Source organism: Cynocephalus volans, chromosome 9, assembly GCF_027409185.1.
Source record: "Cynocephalus volans isolate mCynVol1 chromosome 9, mCynVol1.pri, whole genome shotgun sequence".
Classification (NCBI taxonomy): Eukaryota; Metazoa; Chordata; class Mammalia; order Dermoptera; family Cynocephalidae; genus Cynocephalus; species Cynocephalus volans.
In genome coordinates, this window is record NC_084468.1 from 101,291,482 (window position 1) to 101,299,458 (window position 7,977).

The following is a 7,977-nucleotide window of genomic DNA, read 5'->3' on the forward strand; positions in this document are numbered from 1 at the left end:
GTTTTCCTTTGGAGTTCTGGAGTATTTACCCAGTGCAGTTAAATAGTTTCAAAGTCATCATCAGAGGTCTGTGTTCCAGAGTACCTATCAGAGTCTTTTAGCTTTTCCATGAACTTTTCTGAAAAAAATAACATTTTAAAACTATAATTGCCTGCAAAGAACTTTGAGAAAAGGCACAAAATAAAGCAAATAACTGTAGATATTGACTTAAATTGGCTAAAAAGATCAGATGGGAGTTACACAAGAGGAAACAAAATTATTTATTTTTGTGGCATATAACTATTTAAAATAACCAAAATTATGACTGTAGTATTTATATCAAGGCAGATTTCTAGGAACCTTACACAATTTTGGAACACATATTAATAACATATCTATATAATTCAAAAAATGTCAAACATCATTTCTTGTTTTAGCAGTACTTTCCATATATTTAACCTATCAGATAAGTCTAATTAGTTTTAACAATTCTCTTTTACAGATCCTTTGAGAAATTCCAAGGCCCTTGCAACATGTCAAAGTCAAAAAAAAAACTTATTTTTTATTTTTGGAATTGATTTTGGGAAGTTTGTCAAACACCAAAGGTTTATAACAATTAAATAGGGTCATGAATCATAAAATAAAACCAAAGTGCTAAACAATTTCAAAGGCATAAAGCACAAGAAATTGTTCTAACAAAACATGGAATCTGTTTCCCAAGCCAGTCACCTAAAAGAAAAAAGGGAAACCTCTCACAATTTCTGTTTTTATTAAGAGCATTTTGGTGTTTTTACTGAGCCCTGATGTTTCAACACAGGGGAGAAAACTCTAGCCTTGTATCAGTGTACTTTTGATATTAATTTTTAGAAAATATATAAATAATCTCCTTTTAATTACAGCCAACTTAATCACACACAAAATTCTTTCATAAATTCACCCTTTTACAAACCATTTTACTCAGACATTACATGACATGCTTTTTTTGGGGGGTGGGATAAAGATCATCTTTTTATTTATTTATTATTTTGGAGAACTAATTGCTGCTTTGGAATATATAAGAAAAAAAAATTTTGATAAAATTATAAATTGGGCAATTATTTGATCTTATGAAGAATTTCAGTGGAGTATTTACAATTATTCCTAGATGACACTGATAAAAGTTATTTATTTTCTAACTTTTATTTTTTTAAGATAATCTATTATACATACATATAGGGTACAATGTTTATTTTCAACAGTTGTGTACAGAGGGTGATGTTTAGATCAAGACAGTTAGCTTATTCATCATTACAATACGCAATCTTTCTTTGTGTTCATTAAACAATATCTCCTTAGCCTCCCCTCCGCCTCCCCTCCCCTTTTCTACCTCTAGTAACTGTGGTTCTTTTCTCTCTCCTAAAAGTTCAACGTATTACTGTGATTGTAGTTTCTTCCCTTCTCTCTCTGTCTCTGTCTCTCTTTATTGTTTCTTTGTTTATTTATGGATTTAGCTTCTGGTATGACAGAGAACATGCGGTATTTCTGTACTTGGATTGTTTCACTTAGGATAATTTACTCCAGGCTTCGTATATGTTGTTAGAAATGGTAGAATTTCATTCCTTTTTATGGCTGAGTAGTATTCCATTGTGCATATATACAATTTCTTTATCCAGGCATCTATTGACAGGCATTTAGGTTAGTTCCATTACCTGGCTATTGTAAATAGGGCTGCAATAAACATGGGAGTGCAGTTATCTCTTAGACCCGATAATTTCCAATCTTCTGGACATATTCCCAGGAGTAGGATTGCTGGATCATATGGTAGTTCTATCTGTAGTTGTTTGAGAAACCTCCATACTGTTTTCCATAATGGCTGTACTAACTTACAGTCTCGTGAACAGTGCTGAAAGGTTCCTGTTTCTCCACATCCTGGCCAGCATTTGTTATTCATTGACTTTTTTTTATAATTGCCAGTCTGACTTAGGTGAGGTGATAACTCAAAGCGGTTTTGATTTGCATTTCTCTGGTGATGTTGAACATTTTTTCATATACCTGTTAACCATTTGTATGTCTTTCTTTGAGAAATGTCTATTCAACCCCTTTGCCCATTTTATAATTGGGCTATTATTATTATTATTATTATTATTTATCTGTAAAGTAGTTTGAGCTATTTGTATAATCTGGATATTAATCCCTTGTCAGATGCATAGTATGCACATATTTACTCCCATTCTGTAAGTTGTCTTTTCACTCTGTTGTTGTTTCATTTGCTGTGAAGAAGCATTTTATCTTGGTATAATCCTCTTTGTTTATTGTTTGTTGCTGTTTTCTGTGCTTTTGGGGTGTTATTCATAAAGTTTTTGTCCAGTCCTACATCCTGGAGTGTTTATCCATTTTTTTTTCAGTGATTTTATGGTTTGGCGTCTTATATTTAAGTCTTCAATCCATTTTGAGTTGATTTTGGTAAATGGTGGGAGGCACCAGTCCAGTTTCCATCTTTTGCATAGGGATGACCAATTTTCCCAGCACCATTTACTGAAGACACAGTCTTTTCTCCAATGTATGTTCTTCTTGCCTTTGTCAAAGATCATTTAGCTGTAAGTATGTGGTTGATTCCCAGGTTTTCTATTCTGTTCTGTTGATCCTATTGTCTGTTTTTATGCCAGTACCAGGTTGTTTTTGTTAATATAGATTTGTAAGATAGTTTGAAGTCAGGAAGTGTAACGCCTCCAGCTTTACTTTTTTAGCTCAGGACTACTTTGGCTATTCAGGGTCTTTTGTTTTCCATATGAATGTTAGGATTGCTTTTTTCCATTTCTGTGAAGAATGTCATTGGTATTTAGATGGGGATCACATTGAATGTAGATGACTTTGGGTCATAGGGACATTTTTACTACATTGGTTCTTCCAATCAATGAACAAGGAATGTCTTTCCAACTTTTGGTGTCTTCTTTAATTTATTTTAGTAGTGATTTGTAGTTCTCATTGTAGAGGTTTTTCACCTCCTTGGTTAGATCTATTCCTAGGTATTTTATTTTTTTGGTGACTATTGTAAATAAGCTTGCTTTCTTAATCTCGTTTTCTTATAGTTTGTTGTTGGAGTAAAAAAACATTACTGATTTTTGTATATTGATTTTTTATCCTTCAACCTTACTGAATTTGTTTATCTGCTCCAAGAGATTTTTGTAGTCTCTTGAGTTTTCTGTATATAGAGTCATGCCATCTGTGAACTGGGACAATTTGATTTCATCTTTTCCTATTTGGATGCCCTTTATTTCTTTCCCTTGTCTAATTACTCTGGCAAATACTTCCAATACTATGTTAAATAGGAGTAGTGAGAACAGGCATCCTTGTCTTGTTCCTGATCTTAAGGGGAAAGCTTTCAGTTTTTCCTCATTTGGGATGATATTGGCAGTTGGTCTATCATATATGGCTTTGATTATGCTAAGATACCTTCCTTCTGTGCCTAATTTGTTGAGAGTCTTTATCATGAAAGAGTGTTGAATTTTGTCAAATGCTTTTTCTGCATCTATTGAGATGATCACATTGTTTTTATTCTTGACTTAGTTGATGTGGTGTATTACATTTATTGACTTGAAAATGTCAAACCATCTTTGCATTCCTGGGATGACTCCCTCTTGATCACGGTGTATAATCTTTTTGATATGTTGCTGTATTCTGCTTGATAGTATTTTGTTGAGGATTTTAGCATCTAAGTTCATCATGGGTATTGGCATGTAGTTTGGGGTTTTTTGTTGTATCTTTGTCTGGTTTTGGTATCAGGGTGATGCTGGCTTCATAGAATGTATTTGGGAGAACAGTTTCTGTTTCAATTTTTTGGAATATTTTGAAAAGAATTGGTATTAATTCTACATTAAATACTTGATAGAATTCAGCAGTGAAGTCATCTGGTCCTGGGCTTTTCTTTGTTGGAAGACTTCTGATTAGAGCCTCAATATCATTGATTGTTATTGGTCTATTCAGTTTTTCTATGTGTTCTTGGTTCAGTGTTAGTAGTTTGTATGTGTTCAGAAATTTATCCATTTCCCCCAGGTTTTTAAATTTGTTGGTGTATAGTTATTCAGAGTAATCTGTAATGATTCTTTGTATTTCGGGGGTATTGGATGTGACATCCCCTTTCACTTTCTGATTTTTGTTATCTGGATCTTCTCTCTTCTTTTTAAAGTTCATCTGGCTAGGGGGTTGTCAATTTATTTATCTTATCAAAAAAACAACTTTTTGTTCCACCAATTATGTGTATCATATTTCTGGTATCCATTTCATTTATTTCTGCTCTGATTTTAATTATTTCTTTCCATCTGCTAACTTTGGGATTGGATTATTCTCATTTTTCTAGTTATTTGAGATGTAACGTTTGGTTTTTTATTTGACATCATTCTGTTCTCTTGATGTATGTATTAATTGCATTAAACTTTCCTCTGAGTACTGCTGTTGCAGTATGCCATAGGCTATTGGAATGATGTACTGTTGTTATTGTCAGATTTGAGAATTTTTTTGATTTTGTGTTTGACTTCTTCTTTAACCAATATCACATTCAGGAGCACGTTGTTTAATTTCCAAGTATTTGTGTGATTTCCAAAGTTTCATTTGTTATTTATTTCTAGTTTTAATCCACTGTGGTATGAGAAGATGCATGAAATGATTTTTTTTTAATTTGTTGTATTTGATTTGTAACCTGATATGTTATCTATCTTGGAGAAAATTCCATGTGCTGATAAGAAGAATGTATACACTCTAGTTGTTGGGTGAAATGTTCTATATACATCCACCACGTCCAATTTGTTTAAAGTGATTTTTAAGTCCTATGTTCCTCTGTTGATTTATTGCCTAGATGATCTGTCCAATGCTAAGAGGGCAATATACAGGTCCCTGACTATAACACTGTTGAGGTCTATCTCTCTCTTTATGTGTAATAATGTTTGCTTTATATATCTGGTTGCACCAATGTTTGGATCATATATATTTATGATGGTTATTTCTTCTTGGTGGATAGATCCCTTTATCATTATGTGAGGCTTTTTTGTCTCTTTTTATAGTTTTTTGGCTTAAAGTCTATCTTATCTGATATGAGAATAGCTACTCCTGCTCATTTTTGGTTTCCATTTGTGTGGTATATCTTTTTCCATCATTTCACTATTAGTCTATGAGAGTCTTTACAGATGAATTAGGTTTCTTGTAGGCAGCAAATAGTTAGGTCTAGTTTTTAAATCTATCTGGCCACTCAACATCTTCTGTTTGGGAAGTTCAATCCATTAAGATTTATTTTTGTTATTAAAAGTAAAAGGTATTGTCAAATTTCTGTCATTTACCTTTTTTGTGCAGTTGTTTTAAGTATCTTTTGTTCCTTTCTTTCCCTGTTGTTCTTTGACTTTGGAGTTTGTTGGTATTTTGAGGTGGTATGGTATAGTTTTTTTTTTTCACTCTTTTTCATTTGCCTATGTGTTCCTTTGGTGGGATTCATTCTTCCTAGTGTGTTTTTTGTAGTACTTATTATACTATTATTTTGTTTTTTTGAGGGTTCTAGGTGCCTAACTCTCTTGAGGGTTTCTTGTAGAGCTAGTTGTGTTTTGCTAAATTCCCTCAGTTTGTGTTTATTTGGGAAATTCACTATATCTCTTTCATATCTGAAGTATAGCCTTACTGGATATGGTATTCTTGGCTCATTCTGTTTTTCTTTTAGTATTTTATATATATTATCCCATTCTCTTCTAGCCTATAGGGTTTCTTCTAAGAAGTCTGCTGTTAGTCTAATGGGAACTCCCCTATTTGTGACTTGACATTTTTCTCTTGCTGTTTTTAGGATTCTCTATTTGTCTTTGACTTTTGCCAGTTTAACTACAATGTGTCTTGGGGAGGACCTTTTTGGACTGAATCTGTTTGGTGATCTTTGAGCTTCTTGAATCTGGAAATCCATTTCTCTACAAATATCAGGGAAGTTCTCTGCTACTATCTCATTGAGTTGGTTTTCAATGCCTTTTTCTTATTCTTCTCCTTCTGGAACACCCATGATTTAGGTATGCTTGAGGCTGTCTGATAACTCTTGAAGATTTTCTTCATTTTTAAAAATTCTCTTTCTTTCTTTCTTTCTTTTCTTTTCTTTCTTTCTTTCTTTCTTTCCTCCTCCTCCTCCCCCCCTCCTCCTTTTATTTTTTTCTGTCTGCTTGGGTTTATTTTGAAAACACTGTCTGTGAGATCATAAATTCTTTCTTCTGCTTGCTCTAGCCTGCTACAAAAGCTCTCAAATGTTGTTTTAATTTTGTTGAATGAGTCCTTAAGTTCCAAGAATTCTGCCACATCCTTTCTATAGCATTAATCTCTGTAGATTTCTTTCTTCGTATCTTGGACTGTTTTACTCATTTCATTGTGTTGTCTATGCTACTGTTCTGCATCTCACTGAATTTCTTTAAGAGTGTTACTCAGAATTCTTTTTCAGACATTTCAAGGGTTTCTTGTAGATTGGGATCTTGTGTTTGAGAGTTATTGCATTCCTTTGGAGTGTCATAGTTTCTTGTTCTTTCATATTTCTAGTATCACTATATTGATGTTTGGTCATCTGGTGGAGCAGTTCCTCCTACAGTTACTCAAGTTTCTTTTGAGGAGAGAGAATCTCTCCTGAAGATTTATGTTGTCTCTTGAGTGGGATGTTTCATTTTTGATTCTAGATAGACTCTATAGTTCCAAAAGTTTCAGAAATACTCAGTTGCACTGGGTACAGTCAGCAGATTGTGGAGGACTGACAGGTGTGGTGTGACAGAAGGTGACAGGGGCCATGTAGAGTGAGGCGTCTGCTACTATGGCCTGACAGCACTGGGCTCCCATAGTGGGAGATCTGAAGGGCAGACTCTGGAGGCTGTGGCCTGGTGGTGCTAGATTCCTGTCACTTAACCATGTGAGGCAGGACTCCAGAGGCAGGGTGCAGCTGGACAGATGCCACTTGGGGCAGTGCTCCTGTGGCACCTGCCCGGTGATGGAGAACACATGGGGCAGGGCTCCAGAGGTTGTGGCTAGGAGGCTTGAGGCTCTTATATGGTGTGAATGAGGCTCTGGGGATGCTGTCCAGTGGTTCAAGCCTTCTGGATGAGAGCCACAAGGAGCAAGGCTCCTATGTCTGGTGCTGAGCCTCTGAGGCCTCTTGCAGGGAAGCTGTGAGGAGTGAAGCTTCAGGTCTGATGCCATGCCACTGAGGCCTCTCTCAGCTTGAGCCATGGGAAGTGGGGCTCCTGGGGCTGGTGTACAGGTGCTTGAGTAACTACTGGCAATAGCTATGAGGTGTGAGGCTTCCAGGGCTGGTGTTGGGCCACTGAGGCCACTCCTGGTGAGAACTGTGAGAGGCTAGGCTCCCAGGACCACTGTGGAGGCCCTCAAGTCACTCCCCACTGGAGCTTTGAGGGGTGGGGCTCCCAAGGCTCGCACAAAATCTCTCAAGTCACTCCCAGCAAAAGCCATGAGGGGTGGTGCTCCTAGGGCCGATGCTGGGCCTCTGGGTCCACGACATGCTTTGACATTCCATTTTGTCGTATATTTCCTTTTTCCTAAATAACCATTCATATTGATTTCAGACAAATGTTCGCTACAAAGGATGCCTTCTATCATAAGGGTATAATTTGAATTTTCCACAGGAATGGGTAATAGCATAAAAAATGATTTAGAGGTACATCAGTTTGGAGTCATTCAGGAGATAGAAACCATACAGGGGTGAAACAGAGAAGATTTATTTGAAAAAAGTATTTAACTGTGATAAGAGAGTAACTAGAAAATATTTTAAAAACCCTTCATGATACCTTAGGGGTTAATAAAAGTGACCAAAGAAGAACTAACTTGGAAAGAGACCTCTTCCCAAAGGCTGTGGTTCAGATATTATTTGAAAAGGTATACTTAAGTCCACTGGACAGCAGAGGTTTAATGGTTTGTTTGAGGTCAATAGCTACTGGGCAAGCAGGCAACTGTAGAAGCCAAGAGAAAGTTTTCCCTTTGTTCTCTAAAACTTTGCAGAAAATA